Consider the following 13,045-nt stretch of genomic DNA (forward strand, 5'->3'; position numbering starts at 1 on the left):
AACCATGGTTTTGTGCATGGTTTTTGCACATGGTTTTGAGCGCGATGGTTTTCGGTCCATGGTATTGGATGCTTGGAGATGTATATATATGTACTGTAACATTGAAAGGAACATAATGAAAAAATCAAGCTGGTAGTCCCGGTTTTGGGATCTAGGGGAAAATCTCTGTGTATATGTGCTTTATGTGTTATGATCTCGCTATTGTTTATTTTTTGTGTTTTAGAATTCTTATCTAGGTAATTCCGGTACGGGGTTAAAACCTACATTTGGTATCAAAGCTATTTTGGCTTCAAGGGGACGCCTTTGTTGCTAAAGGGTTTCGCTTGGGCCTGTGGTAAACCTTGTTCAGTGGGAGATTTATGGGATCGATTCTGGTGGTGAAAGAAGATGACGAGCAGTGGAAAGATAGAGATCGATAAACCTAATGGTCAGAGTTTTGAGTTGTGGAAACTCCAGATGGACGATCTGTTGGTGGATAAAGATCAGTGGATCACAATAGATCTGGGTACTAAACCAACGGGAGTGTCCGATGAAGAATGGAAGAAGTTGGATCGGAAGGCAAAGAGAAAAATACAAGTGTGTGTCTCAGATTCAGTATTGTTGAATATATCAGGTGAAGCTATGACAAACGGTTTGTGGGACAAGTTAGGGACTTTGTACCAATCTAAGTCTCTGGTGAATAAATTGTTCCTACAGAAAAAGTTGTATAGCTTGAGGATGAAAGATGGAGACTCGGTGACAGAGCATCTTAACACATTTAATAGTGTTAAGTCAATTATTGTCTGTTGATATTAAAATCTCATATGAATATAAGTGCATTAGTTTGTTGTGTTCTCTACTAGATTCGTGGGATAGTCTGGTTATTGCAATAGGTAACAATGCAACTGCCTTGTAGTTTGATGAAATAGTCTCATCCTTGCTGAAGGAGGAGACGAAATGGAAAAATATGGAGAGCCAGAATGGTGATGCCTTGTCTATACGAGGAAGTTCCCATAACAAAAATAAAATTAAGTCATCGAGTGGGAGATCTAAATCTAGAGGGAGATCTAAATCTCCAGGAAAACATGTAAAGGTGTGCTGGAAATGCGGAAATGGATGTCACTACAAAAGGGACTATAAATCTAAAACTCCTGACAAAGGAAATGGATCTGATGATGCTCCTCCTATAGAGGCAAAAAGCACCTCGGATGAAGGTGGGGATGTGTACTTGGCTTCTTCATGTACACATGTAGATTATGAGGCACATTTGATTGATCAAGTGCATCCTTTCACTTCACTCCTCCTAGAGAGTGGTTCTGTGAGTATGAGAAATATGATGGTGGTGATGTCTTCTTGGGGGATGACAGGAAGGCTAAAATTGTTGGTCACAGAAAATTTAAGTTGAATTTGCAAGGTGGAAGGATTATAACACTTCCAGGTGTTCTGTGTATTCTTGAATTGGCCAGAAATATGATTTCTATAAGCAAGCTCCATGATGCAGATGTAAAAACAATGTTCAAGAAGGATACCTACAAGATGGTTTAGGGAGCATTGGTATTGATGTGGGGAGTTTAGATTGGAACTTTGTACAAGCTACAAGGTAGAACTGTTGTTGATGGGTGCAATAGTTCTATGGTTCCTGAAAGTGGAGCAGAAAATCTAGTGGCCTCTGGAGAAAAAACCATGCTATGCCATCAAAGGCTTGGAAATATTGGAAAGAAGGGCCTTCAAATACTTCATGGTAAAGGTATGGTAGAAGGTATGACTAATAGTTATCTGGATTTTGATTTCTCTGAAAATTGTCTATATGAGAAGCAGAATCAGGTGAGTTTCCCCTCTGGTGGTAAGAGGGTGAAACAAATATTAGAGCTTGTGCACAATGATGTGTTTGGACCTGTGAAGGTTCCATCACTGGGTAAGTATGTGTACTATGTATCATTTATAGATGAATTCTCAAGGAATAGATGGATATATTTCCTCAAGAAGAAATCAAAAGTCTTTGATAAGTTTAAAGAATTTAAGGCTCTGGTGGAAAACCAGACAGAGAAGAAGATAAAGGCACTAAGGACAGATAATGATGGAGAGTTTCACAAGAGAAATTTGAAGAATTCTGTAAGAAGTGTGGTATATCATGATATAAATCTACTCCATACACACTTGAGAAAAATGGAGTTGCAGAAAGAATGAACAAGACTTTGAATGAAAGGGAAAGAAGCATGCTCAGTGGTGCTGGGTTAGGACAGGAATTCGGGGCAGAGGTGATGAAGACATCATGTTACTTGGTCAACTGATCACCTTCATCAGCGTTGGACGATGTGATTCCATAAGAGGTATGGACTCGTAAGAAACTCTGTCTTTCAAATTTGAGGGTACATGGATGTGATGCATATGTACATGTTCCAAAGGAGAAAAGAACCAAGTTGGATAGTAAATCTGAAAAGTGCATCTTTATTGGGTATAAGGATTGTTTAAAGGGCTATAAACTTTGGAACCCAATAACAAGGAAGGTTGTGTACAACTAAGATGTGGTGTTCAAAGAGGTGAAAGATGTTATTAAACATGAAGTCCAACCAAAGGAACCTGAAAAGATAGAGTTTGAGCTAAAGGAGGAAGAATCAGATTCTACAGCAGAAGAGGAATCAGAAGATGAAGAGCCACAAACTCCGGTTGTGAGAAGATCGGTTTGACAGAGAAGATGGCCAGTAAGGTATATTCCATCCATTTTCTGTTCAAATTTTTCTTTATCTATTACTGATAATGATCCCAGAAATGTGAAGGAAGCAGTAGATTCAGAGGATGGAAAAATTTGGAAGGAGGCCATGGTTGATGAAATAACATCTTTGCACAATAATGAAGCTTGGGATCTGGTGGAGTTGCCAGTTGGAAGGAAACCCATTGGCAACAAATGGATGTTAAAGAAGAAGACAAATGCATAAGGAAAGGTGGAGAAATACAAAGCTCAGTTGGTAGAAAAAGGTTATTCCTAAGTGTCAGGAATTGATTTTGGTGATATTTTTTCTCATGTTGTCAAGGTAGCTTCTATTAGATTACTTTTATTTGTTATTGCTGATTTTGATTTTGATGTAGAGCAGATGGATGTGAAGACAACATTTCTTCACGAGGACCTGGAAGAGGAGATATACATGAAGCAACCTGAAGGCTTTGCGGTGAAGGGTAAGAAATAACTAATATGCAAGTTAAAAAAGTCTTTGTATGGGTTAAAATAGTGACCAAGGATGTGGTATCAGAATTTTGATACATTTATATGGGTACTTGGCCTCACAAGAAGAAAAGAAAATCATTTTGTGTATTTTAAATTAACTGGTGACCATATTATTTATATGTTGTTGGTTGGAAATGAAAAAGAAATTATCAAGGACTTGAAGACCCAATTGTCCTCCAAATTCAATATTAAAGATCTTGGTGTTGTAAATTATATTTTGGGCATGGAAATTAAAAGAGATCGCACAAAGAGGAAGCTCTGGTTAAACCAGAGAAACTATGTCAAGACAATACTACAGAGATTTAATATGAAGTATAGTAAACCGATGAAGGTTCCTGTTCCTCTAGGTGTGAAGTTATCTACTGAACAGTGTACCAAGACAAGAAGAGGAAGAGGACATGTCCCATGTTCCATATGCAAGTGCAGTCGGTAGCCTAATGCATGTGATGCTCTGTACTAGACCAGACATTGCACATGCAGCGGGAGTATTGAGCATGTTTATGTCAAAACCAGGGAAGGAGCATTGGACAGTAGTTAAGCGGGTTTTCAGGTATTTATGTGGCACTAATGATTATGGTTTGTGCTACCAAGGAAGACTAGGATTGGACATAGTTTTGGATATTTTTGGCTTTGTTGATGCAGACTGGGTTGGATATCTGGATAAGATAATATCTATAAGTCGGTATGTGTTTAACCTATTTGGAGGTGCAGTTAGTTGGATGAGTGAGAAACAATTTGTAGTGGCACTATCAACTACAGAGGTAGAATACATGGCAGCCACTCATGCAAGAAAGGAAGCAGTTTAGTTGGAGAGATTGTGTTCAAGTATGGGGTTAGTATAGGGAGCTATAAGGATAGATTGTGATAGCCAAAGTGAAATTTTCTTAGCAAAGAACCCTGCTTTCCATTCAAATATAAAGCACATTAATGTTCAGTATCACTTTGTGAGTGATATGATAGAAGACAAAAAGGTGTTGCTAATAAAGGTAGACACTTTGAAGAATACTACAGATGCATTGACAAAATATGTGAGCTCTGAGAAGTTCCCTTGGTGTAGAGAAACAATGGTTTTTGTAGGGCTAGATAAATGACTAAGCTCCCCTATGGCCCCCTGTGGAAAGAAAACAACAAGTGGGAGAATGTTGGGTTGTGTTATATTCTTTCCACGACTAGCTTCCCTAGTTAACCAGGGGGTTAGAGGGGGGGGAGAAGCCACCCCTTCGTTGCACCAATTGCGCAACAGGGGGCTCATAGGGGCTTCGAGGGGGGGCAGTTAGCCCCCCTCTATAGGGTGCGGGGCAGCGCCGCAGGGAAATTTTTTTTGGACCCTATATTAAGTGGGTGGACCTACCTATGGCTTTATGCATGGTTTTCAGACATGGTTTTGGGCGCGATGGTTTTCTATACATGGTATTGGATGATTCAACATGTATATATATGTATTGTAACATTGGAAGTAACATAATGAAAAAATAAAGCTGATAGTCCTGGTTTTGGGATCCAGGGGAAAATCTCTGTGTATATGTGTTTTATGTGTTATGCTCTTGCTATTGTTTATTTTCAGTGTTTTATAATTCGTATGGAGGTAATTTCTGTATGGCGTTAAAAACTACAAATATTGAGAGGAAATATATGTTGTGAAGTTTATAGAATCTATAAATTTGGCATAATGTACGTAATTTCTCTTTATCTTCTATATTTGAATGACATTTTGTTTATTCATTTTTATATTCAGTGATCTTCTATATCTCAAGATTCTTCTTGAATTTATGCCTTACGATGATTCCTTTGCAACATCTGGCGCTATTGCTACTTTAAATTTGATTTTAGATTTGGAAGTGCATAATAAACAATAATAAATCATTTGTGCATTTGTTACTTTATCAAGTACCATGTAAATATAAAATACCATGTAAATAAAAAAATATAAATGAAATGTTTTCAAATTTGTAGTAGTATCATAACAATATAGTAATGGCTATATATATGTGCAGAATGCATTGGGATGTAGTATTTTATTATGTACACCACCATCTTAGTTTGTTAAAAAAAAATCATAATGTCTACATTCATGATTTTTGGTTTTTTGAAGGAAAATAGTTTATTTTATTATAGTAAGTGCAATGGTAGCTCATTCCAACAAGAATATGAAGCACTTGGAAGCATAATATTCTTAGATTATGCTTGAGAGGAAGGTGAAAATCCTCAAATGAATTCCAATAGATATGCCAAGCCCAAGAGACCTCTTGAAAGATGCAAACCAAGGATCAATAAAATTATATTGATATGTATATCTTGTGAATATAAAACATGATATAATTTAGAAAATATATCTTTTACTTTTCTGTGTATTCAACATGGTATAAGAGTACATGTATTCCTTCCCTACTCAAATTTGAGCCACTATTATATGGCCTTATTAGAAATCAAATTGATTTGTGAGCCATAGGTGTGTGGAATTTTCTCAACCAAAAGTGTGTGGTATAATCAACCTAGACGATCTTAATGGGAAATTTGGAAGCCTAAGAAGTTCTAAGAATTTATTCTCTATTTAGTGTACGTTCTGAATAATAATGTTAAAAAAAAGGTAATGCCTTTGCACCTAGGGGTTGTGCCACTTTCAGCCTGCCTCATTTTCAATTATTAATACATCCTTTATATCATCTTAGGGTCCATTCCCTACACATGTGAGCTTCAACTCCTCATCGTAGAGGCTTGACCTTGAAATCTATTATTAGTAAAATATTAGTTCTTGAGAAAGAAAAGAATGAATTTATCAATGGAACTACCATGAATATATCTCTGATTGAGATTTTTTTGGTGTGTTGAATTTGGAATTGGTAGCATTGCATTGTTTGCATTCAAGCAGAATGAGTATTTCTATTGTGAATTTGGTGTTACAAATATTCTAGGTATTTTTTTGCATCATGCCTTACGGTCTACAAACATTCTCAATCATTCCTCTAGATTTGCATGCCCAATATGCCCCAGCACCCATTCTTCTACTCAGGTGCTTTTTCCCATCAATGCCCAATGACAATTTCTAAATTCTTATGTTTGTGTCCCATCTATGGTCAAAAGGTTAGGGGATCACATATATCCCATGCACAATAATGATCCTAGGTTTTTTCTTGCACAAGGGTATCCATTTCTCTGGCCTTATAAAAATGTAGTAGTGACACTCCATGCCCATGGAGAAACTATACACATGAAAAATTATTGCTATATTCATGTATTTAAAATTACACCAACCATCATGTCAAAGAGAACACGAATCTATAGATTTCTGAATAACCAATCATTGGTTTTGCCATGTGATTTGAGGGAAAGATTTTCAATTACATTGAGCATCCATCATGTAGTAATGTGTACGCAAATACAATAGTTATTTTATCTTAGTTGATGCATATATAGCGAGAGGTTAGATCCATTTCTACCATGTCTCCATTGGGAAGGAAACATAATATACTAGTAACTGAGGGACCAAACATGTTATGTTGATTCTCATTCTATAGCCATGGTATTTCCCTTTCATGTCTTGGAAATGCCTACTTGTTCAATTTGACTCAAATTTAGGTTGATCTATACAACCAATATGGTATAATGGATTTGTAATTCTTCTTTTCCACGGAGAATATTTGGGGGCATACTTAGTCTTACCAAAGGTATTGGCCTATCATGTAGTGATAGTGGGCAACCATCCCAATCTCTTCAATTTTTTTAAATCTCATAATCACAAGCGTATAGTTATTGGCATTATTGTTTATGTCTTGAAATTGACCCATCAAGTGGAATGAATATATCATAGTGAAGTAGAATTAAAACATAGGAGGTTCAACATTATTTTAATTATAGCTGGTGATGGGAAACTTTGAATTTATAGTCCCAGCTAAGAAATTCTCCATAGCAGAACAATGATTTAATTGAATATTATATTTTTCTTATTTTCCTTCACTACATAAATTTTCTCACCAAATATTGATTGTAAGTGCTAGATGTTGCACACACACATTGATATTCAGTAGAGTCAATTTGTTAGACAACATTTACTAGCATATGTTGTTTTTAAAACCATTTCATTTCCTCCTTGCATCAAGTGATCACCAAAATACCATTTGCATTCTTTGATTCTTTCCATCTAGAAAATGGTTGGCATTCCTTTCTATCGGGTATCAAAAGTATCGTTGGATAATAATGAGTTTTATGCAAAAAAATAATATTAGTTTCATTCAAAGATCCTTTTTATTGTTGGTACATGTTTTTTATTTGTTATTGTCACATTATATGATCACATACTTTTGATCAATACATTTTCGGTTGAGGTTGACAACCTCCATTTTTTCATCCACGCTATTAACAAAAGTGCTAGTACCCTTGTATATTTTACTATTAAGGAATGTAGATTTGATGTTTCTTTTCTTAATATTGGCACATCATACTGCATTATTGTTACTTTTTGTCATTAGTTTTTCACCTTCAACATTATGAATATTGTACTTTCAATATTTGGAAAGCAAAGGAATCAAATAATTGACTACATCCATTCTTTTGTTTGTATTGAGTTGTTGATAAAATAACAAGATTTAATAAGGTAGTAAAGTTGCTAAATTCATTGATACACTATATTTTTCATGATAATATAAAAAACAACAAAACCATTCTCACAGATATTCAATTTTGTTTACAAGATGCACATGACAAGATTGAGTTTCAACATCTCAAATATTAGCTTCAACTAGATGAACTACAACATAAGAGTCATCATTTTGAACTTGTTCTTGTTCACAACAATTCTCTTTCTGAGTTAGAGAAAGACTCTCATCAACATCCAACACCTCATCAGATGAGTGACGCCATTTCAAGAGAAGCTTTACATGAAGATGCACGGGCTCATCTTATAATTACTAAGGCCATTATAAAACCTTGGGAAGATCTTATCAGAAACAAGAATAGAAGTAGTCTTGGATATGAAAATGATGAGACCTTTCACACTCTAGATTATTCTAAACCAATATAGTTTTAGAGTGTTGGATTCCATCAAGACAACTCATTTTCACCTGCTTCACATTTAATCCACTTCCACATCAGATTTTCATATGCTAGTATTGTGACCAAGTTGGTGACATGTAATATTAGGCTTTTGACCTTCACCATTGTGATAATTATCGAAAATATACTAATCATTGAAAAATATGTTACAGACATGATATTCTTGCAAGAGAAAAAATTCACCCTGGATGGATTACTCCTTAGCAATGGTATTTAACTACTAAGAATATATATTGGTCATACGTCATTACTCATTCTCGAGTATTGACACATCTTGCAATGCATAACTTCTCATATGCTCAGCTTGTATCTAATAAAGGGGGAATTAATGGCCATCTACTAGCTTCTATTATGTATTAATCAAGCCTAAGCCACAATGAGAACCATAGCTTGGAGCCAGAATCATATTTATATAAAAATACAAAGTGATGTTTCATGAGTATGATTTGGTTGGTGGCTAACCTTAAACAACCATTGGGAAAAGACTTTGGTTCCTGCTACCCACTTTATTAGTTTGTTCTCATATTTAAACCATCATTAGCAAGCACTTCCACTTCACATAATACTTTAGCTTCTAGCCATATTAAGAATTATGCCAATAACTACTTCAAGCCAAGTTATGAAGTTGAAGATCAACCTTAAACCACCACTAATAGAAGACTTTGGCTTTTTCTACATAATTTGGTTGTGGTCTCCCTTAAACCACCATTTTGAGAGCACATAATGCCATTGAATGTTATCAACAATTTTATTCCAACTCTCTTCCTTAACTTATATACATGCCTTTGGATTATGGGGCAAACGTTGGAAGCATAATCATCTTGAGTTATGTAAACTTGCCTTATTCATTTGAGAGGAAGGAGAAAAGCCACTTGAGAATGGAAACAGTATGAGAAGTTCAAGAGACCTCTTGGAGGATGAAAATCAAGGGCCAATACCTTTGTATTAATATGTATATCTTGTGAATAGAATGCATAACACAATTTATCAAATATGTTTATCACTTTTGTGTCTGTTCACCAGATGCAAGTTTTTTAGTTTTTTAGGATTTATAAAAAAATTTATATATTTGAATTATCCATAGGTTTAAATTAATGATGTGTAATAGTTAAAGCATGTCACGTAGAATAAAAACTTGAAGAAAATTGATAAGACTGTTCATAATTTGAGTGCAAAATAACATAAAATCTTTATGGAAATATTGCAAAGAGAGGAATTAGGTGGATAAAAATTATAATTAAAATAATTTATTTTTGACATTTTAGTAAAAATTAATTTCTTAGCATTAGTTTCTAACATGTCTTGAATACTCATTTTCACATATTTTTTATATTCTATCAGCACTAATAGCCACATAACAAAAAATTATCCTAAGAAAATAAAATTGTCATGATGTAAATGACGTACATGATGTAAATTTTGTAAATGATGGAATGGCATTGGAAGTTAATGACAGGGGGGATATTTTACAAAAATATGAGGAATATAGTGGAAATAATGTACAAACATACTTTCGATCTATAGTATAAAAATGGGTCCAATGACTCCAAAAATTAGGTTATACATAAAATTTGTGAGTCATTTTAAAGTAATGGTCAATTATACTTGCGAGACTTGCAACAGTTAAAAAATCACAATAAAAAACATGAACCATCTATAAAAGTGTTATTTCGAAATATATTTTTCTATAATATGTTGCAAACACAAACAAATTAAGATTTTCGCTACATTTATTTTGTTATTAATTAAATATCTTTTTATTATGCATTTTATTTTTCATGAAAAATGTAAAATTTCCAAAGGAAAAATGAGGGAAGATAAAAATATATGATGGTAAGGATATCTAAAGATATGTAGAAGGAGATGGTAAAATAAATGAGCATAATTGCATGGCAATACGACACAATCCAATAACAATGTGCATCAATGATATGCCATCATTGATTTATTATTTTATGTACATAAAAATTAATTATTGTATGAAGTATCAATTTTCATTTATTTTGTTTCAAACAAGATAAAAAAATGGAATCCACTGGGGACATAAAATGATGACAACAAGTAAAAGGGTTTTTGCAAAGTTTGTGAGTGCTTATCCTTTTCACTTTTCTTGAGATTTCAGATTTGTTGTGACATTTAGATTTAAATTATTAATTTATTGTCATCCATGTACGTTTTCTAGTAGGTGCTAACATAAAAAGAAGAACCAACGAAGAATTGATGAGCATTGGGTTATTTATGGATTGTGAATATATATTGAAGTACCGAAGGTTAACTAAACAATTTATAGGTAGCTATATTGTGTAACTTGACTCATTTTATAATTAATGAAACAATAAGAAACCTTTTATATTAATAATATTGACTATGCTTAGTCATGGAGTATTAAGCATGAAGTAAACAAAGTATCTTGTCGGTACAATGAAATGTACTTTGAGAGACAGTATGTGGCATGGATTCCAAAGAATTAATATTGTTTATGACATAGTAGTTGTTATGATATCATTATATATATATATATATATATATATATATATATATATATATATATATATATATATATATATATATATATATATATATATATATATATATATATATATATATATATATACTTTTTAAACTTTACTTTTATGCTCGTATATGGAAGATAAAGAGGCAAAACATCAAAACAAATCCTGCAATGAGAACATTAGGTTAAATAACCCAATTACCATATAACCTATTAGTGATGAAGAAATGAAGTGTGCACATAGTTCAAGTTCAAGTGATGAAAGACAATCAATATAATTTGATCTTAATGGAATTTGTATGTCTTGGAATATGTGCCTCTAAACAATAAGGACTTTGTTTAATGCACATAGCATATTGTGACAATTTCAAGAGTACATGTTACAATAAGCTTAACGTTTACATCTTTTCTACATTTTGATTAATGTTTACCTTTACATTGTCCCATTTTGTATGACCATGGTATTTTCTTCATATATAATAAAATGAGTTCTTACTTTATTGCATTATCCCATTGTTGTAAAAGTTTTCACTATTGATTAATTAATATATAGAAGATTTAAATTATTATGAATAAAGCATTAGTGAAATTATTATATGAAAACACAAAAAATTACATATAGATGTCACTATTATTATATATAATAGTTGATTAGGAGATGATTAATTGAAATTTTGTTTTAAAAAGAAATCATAAATATATACATATAAGTGCATTGTATTTTTTTGAATTCATTAAATAAGAAGTGCCATAAAGATAAAAGATGGTGGGCTTTATGATTCATACTTCCTAATGCATATTTATTGACATTCCACAACAGTGTTACAATTGTTAGCTTCAACAACATAAATACACGTTTATCATTTCAATTTATCATGGTGTCTATGATTAATATACGCAATGGTGGTTTAAGTATTTCATATGCACGAGTGCTTTACATATAATATATTCACTGATGCTTAGTCACATTGAATGGTATCACCACCTCATTACATTTTTTGAAATTTCATGTCTCTGTAATGCCCCTAGTAATATAGGAACCAATGTGTTCAAATTATCTTAGCATAATTGTGTCATAAAAAATGAATGACCGAGTGAGTAATAATTATATGAGCGTTAGTTCTTTGTTAGTGCCTCTAGTTCTATGTACAACTCAAGGCATGATTATTAACCACCTACTAGCATGTGTTACTAGAACATGTATTGAAAAATAAAACCTCTACAAAAAATTTAACCCACTCCAAGAAAAATAGTTATAGCAAAAATTCATTAAAATATCCATTCCAAATGGAAAAAATATTATAGCCAGGGTCTTCTTAATTTTTTTTTCTTAATATTGTAACACTAGAAGCCTTTACAAAAACATCTAGTACAGGGTGTTTTCTTTTCAACGTAAACTATAAGTGTAATATTGAGAAAATGATAAATGAAGAATATATACCATACTATGAACTTGAAAAAAATGGTAAATCAATGGGCCTTCATTTTGTGATAAGAAGCAACTCCTCTCTATTGTTATCATCTCTCTTCTTTTATTATAGTTTTTTGAAGTTTGTGGTTGTATAATCTCTTGATAATCATGGAGAAAGATACATAAAATCCAAAACTATTTTTCTAATTTTTTTCTAAGGAATGAAATTTGCCTCCCTTTTAGGCCAAAGCTAAAAGTGTGGTGGATAGTATCAAGTCAACAAATAGCTACACTCACATGAGAGAGCATCATTATGACACTAGAATCTCTTGAAAATCATTGAGAAATATAAAATGAAAAAAATATACTCACTTAAGAGTGTTTCAATGTGTCACTAGGATATCTTGATAATCATGGAGAAATATACTAAAAATCAAAAAGAAATTGAGGGAGTTTCCAAGGAAAGAAATTGACCTCCCTCTTAGCTCGAAGGAAAGAGTGAGGTTGTTGGTATTAGCTAGCCTACACTTATACCCACTTAAAGGTGTCTCATCATGTATATAGAAGGGATTGTGCTTTTGGTGGGGAGGATAATAGTAATTCCATCAAACCACTTGAGATAAGTTGGATTGACTCAAATCCAAAAACATTTTAATAACTATAATGTTTAAATTAAATGAAATAAGTGCCATCCTATTCTCTTGATAGAAATAAGTATTTCTTTTGTAAAAATAAAATAGAAAACAAAAGGCCTTTTAAGATAATTTCAAAATCTAGTCAAAACCATTTACCATTTAAGATAGTGTGGCATAAAGATGCAGAATGTCTTTTAAACCATTATGATATCAAGGAAAATGTCACTTTACAATTT

Source organism: Pinus tabuliformis, chromosome 6, assembly GCF_031772625.1.
Source record: "Pinus tabuliformis cultivar Carrire ecotype Pingquan chromosome 6, CPIR1, whole genome shotgun sequence".
Classification (NCBI taxonomy): Eukaryota; Viridiplantae; Streptophyta; class Pinopsida; order Pinales; family Pinaceae; genus Pinus; species Pinus tabuliformis.